Below are 13,196 nucleotides of genomic sequence, written 5' to 3'. Positions count from 1 at the left end.
GGCATTTTAGTGAAAAGATGCAAAATGGCCTAAGTATGAATGTGTTTTATTAGAAGCTCTTTTGAAGATTTGCTCTCTTACCTTGAAATATCAATGTTATACACCTTTACCCTCACTTCTCCATTTTTGCAATAAACCTAATTTTAGTTTAAATTTATAACCTATTAGAAAACTCAAACTGCTTGAAATCTTAACAAAAAGAATAAGCAGAATAATAGATTTAAAAAATTGAGTCAACTCATTGTAGAAAATTGAGCTGTATAAATTTAGGGAAGCATTTTAATTACACAGAACACATCACAATGTTTGAAAAAGTCTCCACGAGTTCACATATAAACACACACGTGAGCTGGCATATATAAGTACACACACACCAAAACAGTCCAAGTCATATCGTTTACTTTTAATTCCCAAAGACAAAAATGGGAATCAATTCTTACAAATGTTTAAGGAAACTAGGGACTATGATTTTAAGCCAATTAAACCTAATATCTATGTATTATATATATATATATGTGTGTGTGTGTATACATACATATATATATAATATATATTCTATTTCCTTTGTTTTTCTGTACTTTTAGTAATTAACCCAATTTTATTTTTTAAATGTATGGTCTAAAATGAATTGATATAAAATATACATAACTATAAAAGTGATACCAGGTTATTCTCCTTTCTATGAGAAGTACTGGTCTCTTCTGTCCTCTACAAGAGCCTGCTAGACATGCAGATGCTGTATCCTCATACACTTGAAGAAAACAAGATTATTAGAAGGGTCATGCAATTCAATCAAATTCACAGAGCAAGTAATAGATTCAAATCTGCCTTTACTTACTCCGTAGCTTATCTTCTTTCATTAATATTATATAATAACTTATTAGAGAAAGTGTTACAATCTCATCTACCCACTGTTTTAACCTATAAACCATAGAAGACCAACTTATTTAATATTATCTGGCAAAATAAATCAAGAAGTTATGCTAATTTAAGTCTGTGGTATAACTTAGTGATCTAGTCTTGCCTATTATGTTTGAGGTCCCAAGTTTCATCCTGAGTACACAAGCAATCATGAAGAAGGACAGAAAGAGGAAGCAGATGTGAAGGAGAAAAGAAAGAAGTAAGTGGAGGACAAAGGTCTGGAGATGACCTGGATATGTGTACTTTTTTAAACTATTTAAAGACAGGCCTCAACAGCAAAAGAAAAATTTTAAACTAGGCAAGTAAAAGAAATAAATGAGGAAAGCTTAATGTTAAAATACTCTGAGAGTTTAGGGAGGAAGGAAAGAACATGAAGAGAGCCAAAAAATGATGATCTGGTTTATAACTGGGTTTAGCATTTTACATGGAAGAGGCTTGTGCCCTTTGTCTGAAGAGAACCATAAAATTCAAAGACATTCATGGCTCTCAAAACATCTCAAAACATTTGATAACCATCCATTGAAGACATTATTGATGTTCATACCAACTAGAGACCTAATTTTGAAATAAAATTCAGGATATTTTCACTATGCTAAAAAAAATTAAGAGCAGAAGGCAAGTCAGAAATTGTTATTAAAGACTATGTTTAGCACGGTGTTACTATTCTTATCTAAGATAATAAAGAAAATTAACTAGCAATAACTTCAAGAGCAAGTAAGCTTCCCTGCAAAGATTCCATGATTAAGGGAAGGTTTAGAAGGGCTGTAGAGATGGTGCAGTGGTTAAGGACACTCAGAACTCTTGAAGAGGACCAGGCTTCAGTTCCCCGCACATACGGGGTGGTTCACAACCATCTGTAACTCCATGTCCAAGATCTGATGGCCTCATTTATCATGTGCAGGCAATCTGTGCATTTGGTACATATGCACACTTGCAAGCAAAATACTCCTTCACATAAACATAAACTAAAGATAAATAAACCATTAAAAAAGAAATATTTATATTGCTATAGCCATATTGGAACTTCTTTGATTCTCTTCAGTGCACAATTTGGTAGAGAATCTGGTATTTGAGGTTGCTACTGTGTCTGGACTGTAGATTAAAATTTCAATGTCTACACAAAATGTAAGGAGTGTTGATGATTAATTAAATTAATCATAAAATATGCTTATGTGGCCTGAGTGATTGTTTATACCTCTAATTCTAGCACTTGAGAGACTGGAGGTGACAGCAGTTTCAGACCAACCTGGGCTGTGTTGAGACCATGCTTCAGAACACAAAATCTAATAACAAAAACGCACAGTTTTATAGGCAAACTTTGAATGTCTTCCTGAATTTACCTTTGTTTTTCAACATGTCATGACTAGAGAAGTACATTTACGAAACCAATTATTGGCTCTGTGGGTTAATAAATACCACTAATATCTAATGCCAGCTACCTTGAATTTTGATATACAGTTCCTAGACCTTTAGCTATTTGCTGTCTAATATCTTGTAGATGAGACTAATTCTTACACTTACCAACTTAAAATAAACACTAAATTTTAGCATTTTTGAATCACATATAAATTTACCTGGCAAGAAAAACAAATTAACAATTTTTGTCACTTACTGTACAAACCCCAAAATATGAATGTAAAATATTACATTTATCACCATTTTAAGTTCTTATGCTTACTTTATTGGAAAATAAAACTTTTCATGCAAAAAATATCTCACGATATTCCCTCTAGGTCATTGAACTTAAACAGGGGAAAGAAATTATGTATCCCTCTCAAGTGGGATGTTCATGACCCATAGCATAGGTTAATGTTTTGTCTCAGTAACCCAAGACTTTTAGCAAACTGTGTTCTGATATTAGTTGAATAAGTCAGAAAACATTTTTCATGTGTCGGTAAGCATTATCAAGAGGAGCTCACAGTCATTTGCAGCAGCCCTGTTAGTAATCTTTGCTGGTGCAGAAGCTCTCCCCAATTACAGAGCCTATAAGGGAGATCATTCCAGTGAATTTTGGGCACACTGTGTTGCCTTCCCAGGTCAGCCGTCTTTGTCACTTGGAAATGTTTCACTATTTTTATTAAAATTATTGTGAAAGAACAGCTGAAAAAATAAACAAAGATGTCTGGATGAATATTAGTGTCATCAAAGAAAAATTGTCTGTCTAGAGGCAACATAATACAATGTAACTGCCAAAGAAAACCATGTAGATATAAGTATCACTATTGAAAACTGCCCATGGCCACAGGATGGCAAGATGTTTTATAAGTTTTATAAACTAGCTGAAAAAAATGGAAGAATGGAAAATGTTCTACATTTTTATATTAGTGATAAATAAATGGTGGAATACATTAAGAACAAAGGAAAAGCATAGTAATGAAGGCAAAAGTAAATAAAATAAACTACATACTACTAAAATAATTAAAATAGTTACCATAATTTTTAATTATAAATTCAGTTGCACTCATAGGTGCTAAACTATAGGTATTTTTAAAAGACATTGAATAAGTAAATCTGCATGGAAAATCATTTATTATTTACTTACTTTTTGGTCCTTAATTCTCTAAACATTTAACTGCACTAAATGTTATTGGTGAAGAGAATCAGTTTACAAGAGCATTATCTTTGACTACCTCAAGCATTCAATAAACATGAATTCTGTTTCTGTCAAAATAATTCTCACTAAAATCCCAGATATATTTTTACCTAATCTAAAACCTTTATTCTATCAATTTGAACATTTAGAAATCAAAACAAGATTACTTAAAAAGTATGAGGATAATTTTGAAGATATTTTTTTTCCATTGAGGAAATAAAGCTATGCAATTAATAGAATGTACAAATTAGAAAATAATTAATAAAGGCTGAAAGGCTAGCTCAGCAGTTAAGGGCATGTGTTATTCTTACAGAGGACTTAAGTTTCCTCTCCTCTGCATTAAGGATGAGCAAGGCAACCTACCATACAGAATAGGTTCCAAAAAGTCAGCTCCTGCCAGGGTCAGATTCTGATCACACTGCCAAAAGCCCTACACACAAACCAACCCACACAACTGTTGCCCACATGCAGAAAGCCACTTTCATGGTGAGTTCATAAAAATACAAGTTATACCAAAAAATGTACTATTAAGTCAGTGGCATAAATTGCTTGGATTCTCTGTCAGAAGGATCGGGAAATGGTCATTAAAGACTACCAAGAAGGGAAGAAATGTGTAGGAACTTGGGAGTTATGAATAGTCCAATAGATGAAGTGTTTTCCCAGTAAAATGTCATTGCTTTGTTAAAATAATCAGAATTAGATGTTTTAAATGTCTAGTTATTTAATGCTGTGAAGGATCAATCAGACATCTGGTTATGTGCTTCCTGATACCAGAATAACTACCTTTTATTCGTAGGTGCAGAGCACCTGCAACAATAGGACATATTTCTACTGTGTCATCTATCAGTCTATTGCTTTGCAGTATCAGGTTCACCCTTTATGACTGCACTGGGAAAAAGAAGCTGAGCCCCTTGACTGAGCCCTTTATTTTTCTTTTGACTTCCTGTGCTGAGGTTATATTGATACAGTCTTCTGGGGAGTCATCATTATAGGCTGAGATACTGCTTTCCAGTTCTGACTTAGTCTACTTCCTCCCTTTTTTCCTCCCTGTCTCCTTGCCTCCCTCTCTATGACTACAACACAGATGGATTCTTTGGCACCAGGATCCTTGAAACTTCTCCATTGTCCATCTCCTGCAGAACAAGAAAGCCAACAGAATCCAGAGGCTACTCACTCCTTTGCTTTGGGCTCCTGTGGATAGCTTTACTTACTGCTCCAGATGGTAGCTGTTCTTCTACAAATGCATCCTGCTGGGCACCACAGTGCTGTTTGGGAACTGGGCTATGTTTTCTTCAACAGGATCTGAGCACTAAGACCCTTAGCAAAGACTCTGTGTCTCTCCCTTGTGAGTCCTATTCCAGCACTGGTGGTGGTATTTATTCCATCAATAACCCTTCGTTCTTCCATTTATCATTATAAACCAAATGGTCATTGTTCTAACATCCTATTACAGCCAATGATTTCTAATAATAAACTTTCCCATTCTAATTACTATGAATTGTCTCTGTTGGCAGCAATAGGATGCACTTAGCAATTTTCTGCTGCCTAAGAAGATTCAAATTGATCTTCCATTTCCTGTACTGACTCAGCTTTTCACTGGACATCTAGTAGGCACTGTATTTGTGTCAACTACTGAGGCTATAGCAAGCAGCTTATAAACAAGCTCCATCCATATCTTTAACCATACTAAATTCCATGTACACTGACAGTAGACGAATGGAACTTAAAACAGAGTAGGCTTAGCTCTGGCAGAGGCATAGCACATTACAAATCAGGAGAGAGGATAGGATGCTAGGAAGTTTACTATGAGGTAGGCATCTCACTCCTGCAGAAATAGGCGTGTGCACTGAAAGTAAGGGCAATGAAGGAAGTTTCAAAGAGGGATATGAAGAAAGCTTGTCTTAGAAAGATGTTCTGAGTTTTTTGCAGACATGGCAAGCTTTCTGAACCAAAGTTACATTAGCTGCAATCTTACAAGCATTCTGAGAACTTGAACAATTTTCAGTGTTTCTTCTAACATTTTTTTCCTATGACTATACAACAGAATTAAACTCTTTAGTTATCTGTGCTTCTTTTCTTTGTGCCCTGCTACTTCTGTAAATGAATGCCCTGCCTAGAATAACTTTAGAAGGAAAGGTTTGCTCTAGGTTTCTTTTTAAAACTTTATTCCGCACAGAGAATTAGGTACAATTTGGGGAGATGGCATCAAACTAATCCTCTAATTTATTTGAGTCCTTGGATGTCAAAGACTCATGCTTTCATGTATATATCAATCAGTAACTGTCTGTTTTTGCTTCATCTATTTTAATCCACAAATTTTTTATCAGTAATGACCTATTTCACAATTGTTTTTATTATAGATATCTCTGATAGAACTCTCTGTCATACTTCATTTCAGGTCACCTTAGAGTGAGCTCACAATTCTTACCCATAGCAAAGATCACTGCAAGAATAATCAGATAAAAACGATCTCTTGCTATTTGTTTCTAGGTAACCAATTTGGTCAGATATAATTATAAATAATAGACATGTCTATAAATGCCTTTTATATTTACCTGACAGTTCTCTCAGATCTGAAGTTTGGGCTGTCATTTGTAATATGATATAAGAGATTATAAATATGAATGAATTTATCTTGAGTAGTAAATATTGTGGTAGCTACAATAGTTTGTTCCAGATAAACTTAAATTCACATACAAAATAGGTATTCATAGCTCTATCATAGACTTGCGGATGTAAAATGAAGACATTGTGGAAACTGGAATATCAACAAAAATATCTTTTTTCTTTTTCAAAAAGTTTAAATTGATCATATTCTTTTCTATTTTCCAACCCTTTGCAGATGTTCCCCATTTCTTACCCACGCAATAGCATGTTCTTTCTCTCTTTAAGAATAAATTAGCTGAGCAGTGGTGGCACAGGCCTTTAATCCCAGCACTTGGGAGGCAGAGGTCGGTGAATCTCTGTGAGTTCAAGGCCAGCCTGGTCTACAAGAGCTAGTCCCAGGAAAGGCTCCAAAGCTACAGAGAAACCCTATCTTGAAAACAAAACAGACAAAAAAAATAAAACAGAATAATCTAACAATAACTTGGAGACTATTTTGTGTTGGCCAGCTGCTTCTGAGCTTAGGACTTCAGAGGTGTTTGCCTGGAGGTGCTTCATGTACCCAGTGGCATTCCATTGAAGACAACTGATTTTCTCTCTCCCAGAAGCAACCATTTGTAAAAGCTTCTGGATTAGTGTTGGAACCTTGTGCTCACAGGACCTGAGTTCAATTCCCAGCACACTCATGGCGATATAACCATCTGTTCTTGGGGAACCAGTGTCCTCTGGATTCTGTTGGCACCAGGCATACATGTGTTGGAAATATATACATGCAGAAAAGCAACCATACCCATAAGATAAACAATTTTTAAAGACTCCTGATTTCTGGTCTTTATATTTTAATTTCCATTAAAAGTTACGAAATCTCCTGAGTAAATTGGGAGCATGGGGACCTTGGGGGAGGGCTGAAGAGGGGAGAGGAGAGGCAGGGAGGGGAGCAGAGAAAGATGTAAAGCTCAATAAAAATCAATAAAAAAATATTGTGGAGAAACAGCCAACAATGAAAATAAAATTAGACCTAATGTAGGAGGAGAAGAGTTTCCCACAAGAATAGGGTCATGTTTCACTGTCCACAGAAACCACAAAACCTATCTCTTCTGTGTCCAGAATATATTCATATAATCTCTCTCTCTCTCTCTCTCTCTCTCTCTCTCTCTCTCTCTCTCTCTCTCTGTGTGTGTGTGTGTGTGTGTGTGTGTGTGTGTGTGTGTGTGTGTGCATGTTTAACTTCTGGCAAGAAGAGTCTGATGCGCTTTCTCTGGGCGACATTTGATAGCATACATAATCTGGATTTTTTTTATGGGGCAGCTGTGGTTATTTTTCTTCTTATTGTGGGCTGTATCCCAAGCAATTGCCATTCTTTCAACAAGTTTCCTAATAGTTATTTCTAAAGACACAGGAAATATTAATTTTTAAGCTTTCTTTTGCTCCACATTGCCCTCGGCACAGACAGCAATGGGAAACACACTTTCCAAAGCATCTAAGTGTGTGCGCAAGCTGGAAACCCTTAATCCTGATCCACTAAAGAAAAATGGAAATGATTTAGTGGGCCACAGATCAACACCTAGGAAACACACCGCGTGACTGAAAGATCGAGGATGACATCCTAAAATACGGGGGAGGTAAGTGGGCAGTTTTCAGAAAGGAGTCCTGGGGCAACAGTACGAGATGATCAAAGGGAGGCATGGCTAATGGCTTTAAAGCTCCTGGTAAATTAATGAGAACGGTGGTATAGCTTCCCTCATAAATAGCTAAGTCAACTACTGGGACTTGTACAGGGTTCCCCACACAGGCAGAAAACAACGTTCAAGCTTCGATGCAAATGAACGCAATTCTAAGTGTTCAAAGTGGATTTACAATATAACAGTCTTCTTAGTGTGTTTATTTTTCTTCTCTACAACATACAATGCTATGCATTTTGCTGTATTTATTCTTTCGATATTCTTTATTTCGTCACATACTAATCAGCATCATGTGAAGTCCTGTGTAGTGCACATTGACTTTTCTTTTAATATGTGTACAAGCTAAGCTGTGTTCTAAAGGGAGGAATCATTGTCAAACCAAAGCTCTGGTTCTACCTCTCTTATTTTGGATACTTTTCTAATAGCATAAAATTTTAGAAGTATTAATCCATTAGAGAACAATGATGAACAAAATATCTATGAAAAATGATACTAATCTCTGAATTCCTGTTTCATGTACACTTTAGATATTATTATTAAATTAGTGTTTTGCCTGCTTATATGTGGTGTGGGGGGGGAGGGGTATATCACATGCATGCCTGGTGCCTGTGAAGATCAGAAACAGGTTTCAGATCTCCTGAGACAAGAATTAGAGCTGTCAGCTACTATGTGGGTGCTGGGAGTCAAACGCAGGTCCTTTGGGAAAGAAATAAAGGCTCTTAACCACTAGGCCAACTCTCCAGCATGAACATCATCGCCATGTTATCCAATCTTGTGGGAACACATTGGACTTTTCTACCAGAAATTAAGCTAATTAAATACATTAGGAATAGTATTTTTTTTTTGCCTATGATTCCAGGGTTTTTTCTCCTTTCAAAAATTAAAATGTTTGATGAAGACATATTTTTTTCCTATGGAATAAGTTAATTTTTAAAGAAAAGTTAAATTAATGACTGCTTTAGACAGGTAAAGGCTCCAAAAATTACAGTGCACTGCCTCTTCATTTTCTTTTGTAACATAATTCATTCAATTTGCATTTTTCTTCATCTCAATTCATGTCAATGATTGTTCTATTTAAGTTATCATATTTATGGTCAGTAGGTTGTAATACTTACATTGGAATATCAAACTCATATAAATTTTATGATTATGATTTCTTGATTCTGTACTTCATTTGGTAGTTAGTTAGGTTACTTAAAAAGAAAGAAAGCTGAGTACTGAGTATAGAAGCAGATACATTGCAAATACATCCTGGTATTAATTCTCTCCGACTCTTAAGGAAGACAAACATTCACAGGCACACTTAATTATCGTCAGAACCACTTAATTTATTCAAATTGATCAATGTAGTGAAGAAAGTCCACAGAGTCCTTCTATGTGATAAAGTTGAATTTCTAAATTAAATTTGATAAATTGTGACTGCCTGAGAATTCTGCAGGAGTCATGCGACTTCTGCTTGACAGGTGGTAATGCGCCTGCGGCGCATTTCCTTATTAGCACACACTGGTAATCGGGATGAACACGGACAATCGCTTAACCTGATTACGAGTGGAAACCCCTGGTGAAGATTGTGGTATTGAAAGGGCGAGACTTGGTAGATGAGTCCAAGGCATCACCATCTTCTCCACACATGGGGCTGATGCACGCGCGAAGCGACAGTGATCGTTAGAGCACATACTGGACCTTCGCAGGTTCAAATCACACAACACAGCGAAGAGGAAGTAGACACAAAGCTCACCCCTTAACAAGCAGCTACTTACAATTGATTCCTGCTGGAAAAGGGAAAACAAGTTTTCTCCAAAGGACTGTCACTTGCTCTATCAACTGCACTCCATGACAGACACCGCCCATGCTCAGAGGTAGCTGCAGAGCACAAAACGGACTGCAGGGATTTTTGTGTGCTTATTTTGTTTCAGCATTTTTTTTTTTGCCATATTGGGTTATTTTGTTGTTGTTTGTTTTCATTTTTTTAAATTATTAAAGCTTTTATTAATAGATAAAAATAATTTTCTCTTTTACAGTTTGTCTTTTTTTATCTTTACCAGAATTTATTGTTTTTTCTTTATTTTTTTTATTGAGAAAAGGAAAAAAAAGTTTCTGCCTCCTCCCAGCCTCCCATTTCCCTCCCCCTCCTCTCAACCTTCTCCCCCTCCCCCCACTCTTCTCCTCCTCCCTCTCCAGTCCAAAGAGCAGTCAGGGCTCCCTGCCTTTTGGAAAGTCCAAGGTCCTCCCCCCTCCATCCAGGTCTAGGAAGGTGAGCATCCAAACTGGCTAGACTCCCACCAAGCCAGAACATGAAGTAGGATCAAAATCCCGTGCCATTGTCCTTGGCTTCTCATCAGCTCTCATTGTTCGCCATGATCAGAGAGTCCGGTTTTATCCCATGCTTTTTCAGTCACGGTCCAGCTGGCCTTGGTGAGCTCCCAATAGATCAGCCCCACTGTCTCAGTGGGTGGGTGCACCACCCGTGGTCCTGACATCCTTGCTCGTGTTCTCCCTCCTTCCGCTCCTCATTGGGACCTTGGGAGCTCAGTCCAGTGCTCCAGTGTGGGTCTCTGTCTCTATCTCCATAAAGTTGGGTAAGTAGAGGCAGGAGGATCTGGAAAGAAGATGAAGATGGGACAAAAGTACGATCCAAATATATTTTACTTAAAAAATTAAAATTAAATATGAAAGAAAATGTTCACTTAACTAAAACATTTTAAAATGTATTAACTAATTTAAATATATAAATGTCAATCCTTTGGTTATTTATCTCACAACAGAAATTAAGGCTAAGAAAAACTAAACTGAGGTGTAATGGAATAATAGGATTAGGATCACGTGAAAAAAAAACCTTCTGAGATAATGTATCTACGCATTAAAACCCGTCCTTCAGTGCCAATCACGCTCATTGTGACGTTCAATTTCATATCCATTGGTGTGAATGAGCATTGCTTCATTAAACAGAGGAAGCATCTGCAACTTTGGAAGGGGTTTTGCAAACAGTTTTTTTCTAAATATAAAAGACATATAAGTCATCTTTTGCCAATCTGCATTGTGATATTCTCCAAAATAAGCCACTTCAAACCAACAGTAGCTATTCATTTCAATGAGCTGCAGAGAGGTTTGCAAATTAAATACTTCTGAAGTCACAATTCCAGAAAAGGGAAGCTTTCATTGTATTAATTGCTGTGAGTTTGAAAGGCCAGGTAGAAGGCAGGAGGGGTTCCTAAATAGAGGGCACATTTTCCTTACCACACAGTTACTCAGGGGACAGCCTCATAGAAGGGTTCAATACTATCATGGAGGATGTACTACTTGGAAATTGTCTTTCAAATAAACTGCAACAATACTGTCACCTTAATAAATTAAAGCTTATTTTTTTCTCCCCTGTTATATGCCTTCATGATTCTGACTTGAACATATGTGAAGTTATTTGAATTAAAAGCATGATCTAATACCTGAATACAAGATCTGATGCTACCAAGTACAGCGTGCTAATCCCTTTTGTGATATTCACTCCCTTAGTGGCCTAAGGCAAAAGTCTTTGTCTAGGTTTCAAAGACATATAAAAGTACGTGGAAATGTGGAAATTGTATGCGCCCTCCCAAGCTCTCTACCTCAATCAAAGGAAGAAACTTGCTTGAGATTCAGTCCACATTTAAAAGAAAACTTAGAAGTGGTTTCTGCAGGCAAATAAAATGCTTGAAGCCTTCTTCTCACCTCAGTACCTGTGGAAATCCTTCCAAGCCCCTCTAGGCAAGTTGAGGAATGATTCTCAAGGAGACACTGACCCCTGGAGGCAAAGAGGTCTGCCTTTTGGACAGACCTTGCCTCTTTTAATATCAGAGAAATTAACTGATAGACTGAGAAGAAGAAGGAATGAGATCTGTGGCAAATCCCAACGTAGACCTGATCGGCTACCCTATCCTTTCTTTTACATCTTCTCAAATATCTGTAGATATGAAGACATGTCAGGATCACAAATGGTGGAGGATACATTTGGGGGAAACCAAGCCGAGATTGTAACATTTGCCATTACTGTCTCACCTTGAAGGACAAGTGGGTTTTACTCAACACTAAAGAAAAGATGATGGAAAGATTACAAAAAAAAAAAAAAAACATCTATAATTGTCTATTTTACAAAGATGAAATAAATCATATGAAGTCCCAAAATAGCAGACTACAAGAAAGTTGATTGAAGATTCTTCAGAAATATTGTGGATGCAACCAAAGTTTTGAAACATTCAAACTGAGATGAGTCGAAGAAAGAATCGTACGACTAGCCTCAATTACTGTTCTGCTATGCCACATTCCTGATCCCCGTATCTTCACCTTTGGTGACTTGATACATTTTGCTCATAAAGAATCTATAAACATCATTGACTTCATACAGCAAAGAAGGAAAAGAGAGGGGGAGGGGCTGCTTACTCTGTGTCCTAGTTTTCTGTGGCTGCGATAAACAGTGTGAACAAAAAGCAACTTTGGGAAGCAAGGAGTTTATTTGACTTACATGCTCATTGTGAGACAATTTAGAGCCTAAGCTCAAGGCAGGAACCTGAGGCAGGTACTGAAGCGGAGGCCAAGGAAGAAGCTGCTTACTGAAGTCTCCATGGTTTGTTTGGCCTGTTTTCTTATTCAACCCAGGACTTGTTGCCCAGGGGCAGCAATGTCCACAGTGGGCAGCATTCTTCCATACCAATCATCAATCAAGAAAATGACCCACAGAGGTGCTCATAGGACCATCTGATGGAGACAAATCTTTAACTGAAATTCCTCTTCTCAGATAAGTCTAGCTTTGTGTCAAGTTGACAAAAGACTAACATCTCATGTGGCCGACAACTTCAGGCCAAAATGTAAAGTCTGCTTGAGAAACCCTGAAGTTCTCCAAGATTCCTCTCTTCCTGTGATGACACAAAGTAAAATAATTTAAGACACTGCGTGGTTCTAACTGACATTGTTCCTGATAAAACATGGCTGAAACATTTGATGGATTACTTATCTTCACAGCAATGACTGATTCAAGTAAGAGAGAATTTGATTATGAGAACACATGAAGTTGCTATAATTCTGAGAACTAAATTCTACCAAAGAAAGGGAAGACAGCATTTTTTTCAACAATTCAGCCATGGGATTTTAATCTGATTAATGGTATCAATAATAAGTTCTGTCCTGTGGAGCATACATTAAATCTAAAGCAGAAAAAGATTGGCTGCTACCATAATACTCATACCACTATTGTACCAATGAACATATCTAGCCCTTGGAGTGGTTATTGTAAGTTGCAGGGTTCACAACTGAGTAAGAGTGTAGTGACTTGTTTCTTTTGGTTTGCATACATAGAGGCTTCCAGCACTATAAATGGTAGTCAATAGGGAAGAAACTTCAAGAATCCTGTATCCATGCTATAGGTA

At 37.0% G+C, this 13,196-nt stretch overlaps 1 long non-coding RNA gene across 1 annotated transcript in view; it reads right to left on the bottom strand.

Annotated features, from left to right (window-relative positions):
• LOC126508390 (uncharacterized) overlaps nt 1–13,196 on the bottom strand; it is a 39,452-nt gene that overhangs the window by 5,583 nt on the left and 20,673 nt on the right. The window contains exon 2 of the long non-coding RNA XR_007593807.1: nt 10,321–10,399. This is a non-coding gene — a long non-coding RNA (uncharacterized lncRNA). The remainder of the gene's footprint in view (nt 1–10,320; nt 10,400–13,196) is intronic.

This window comes from Alexandromys fortis, unplaced genomic scaffold, assembly GCF_014885135.2.
Source record: "Alexandromys fortis isolate MF-2015 unplaced genomic scaffold, M_Fortis_MF-2015_v1.1 scaffold_19, whole genome shotgun sequence".
NCBI lineage: Eukaryota > Metazoa > Chordata > Mammalia > Rodentia > Cricetidae > Alexandromys > Alexandromys fortis.
This window is presented reverse-complemented; position numbering and strand designations above follow the sequence as displayed.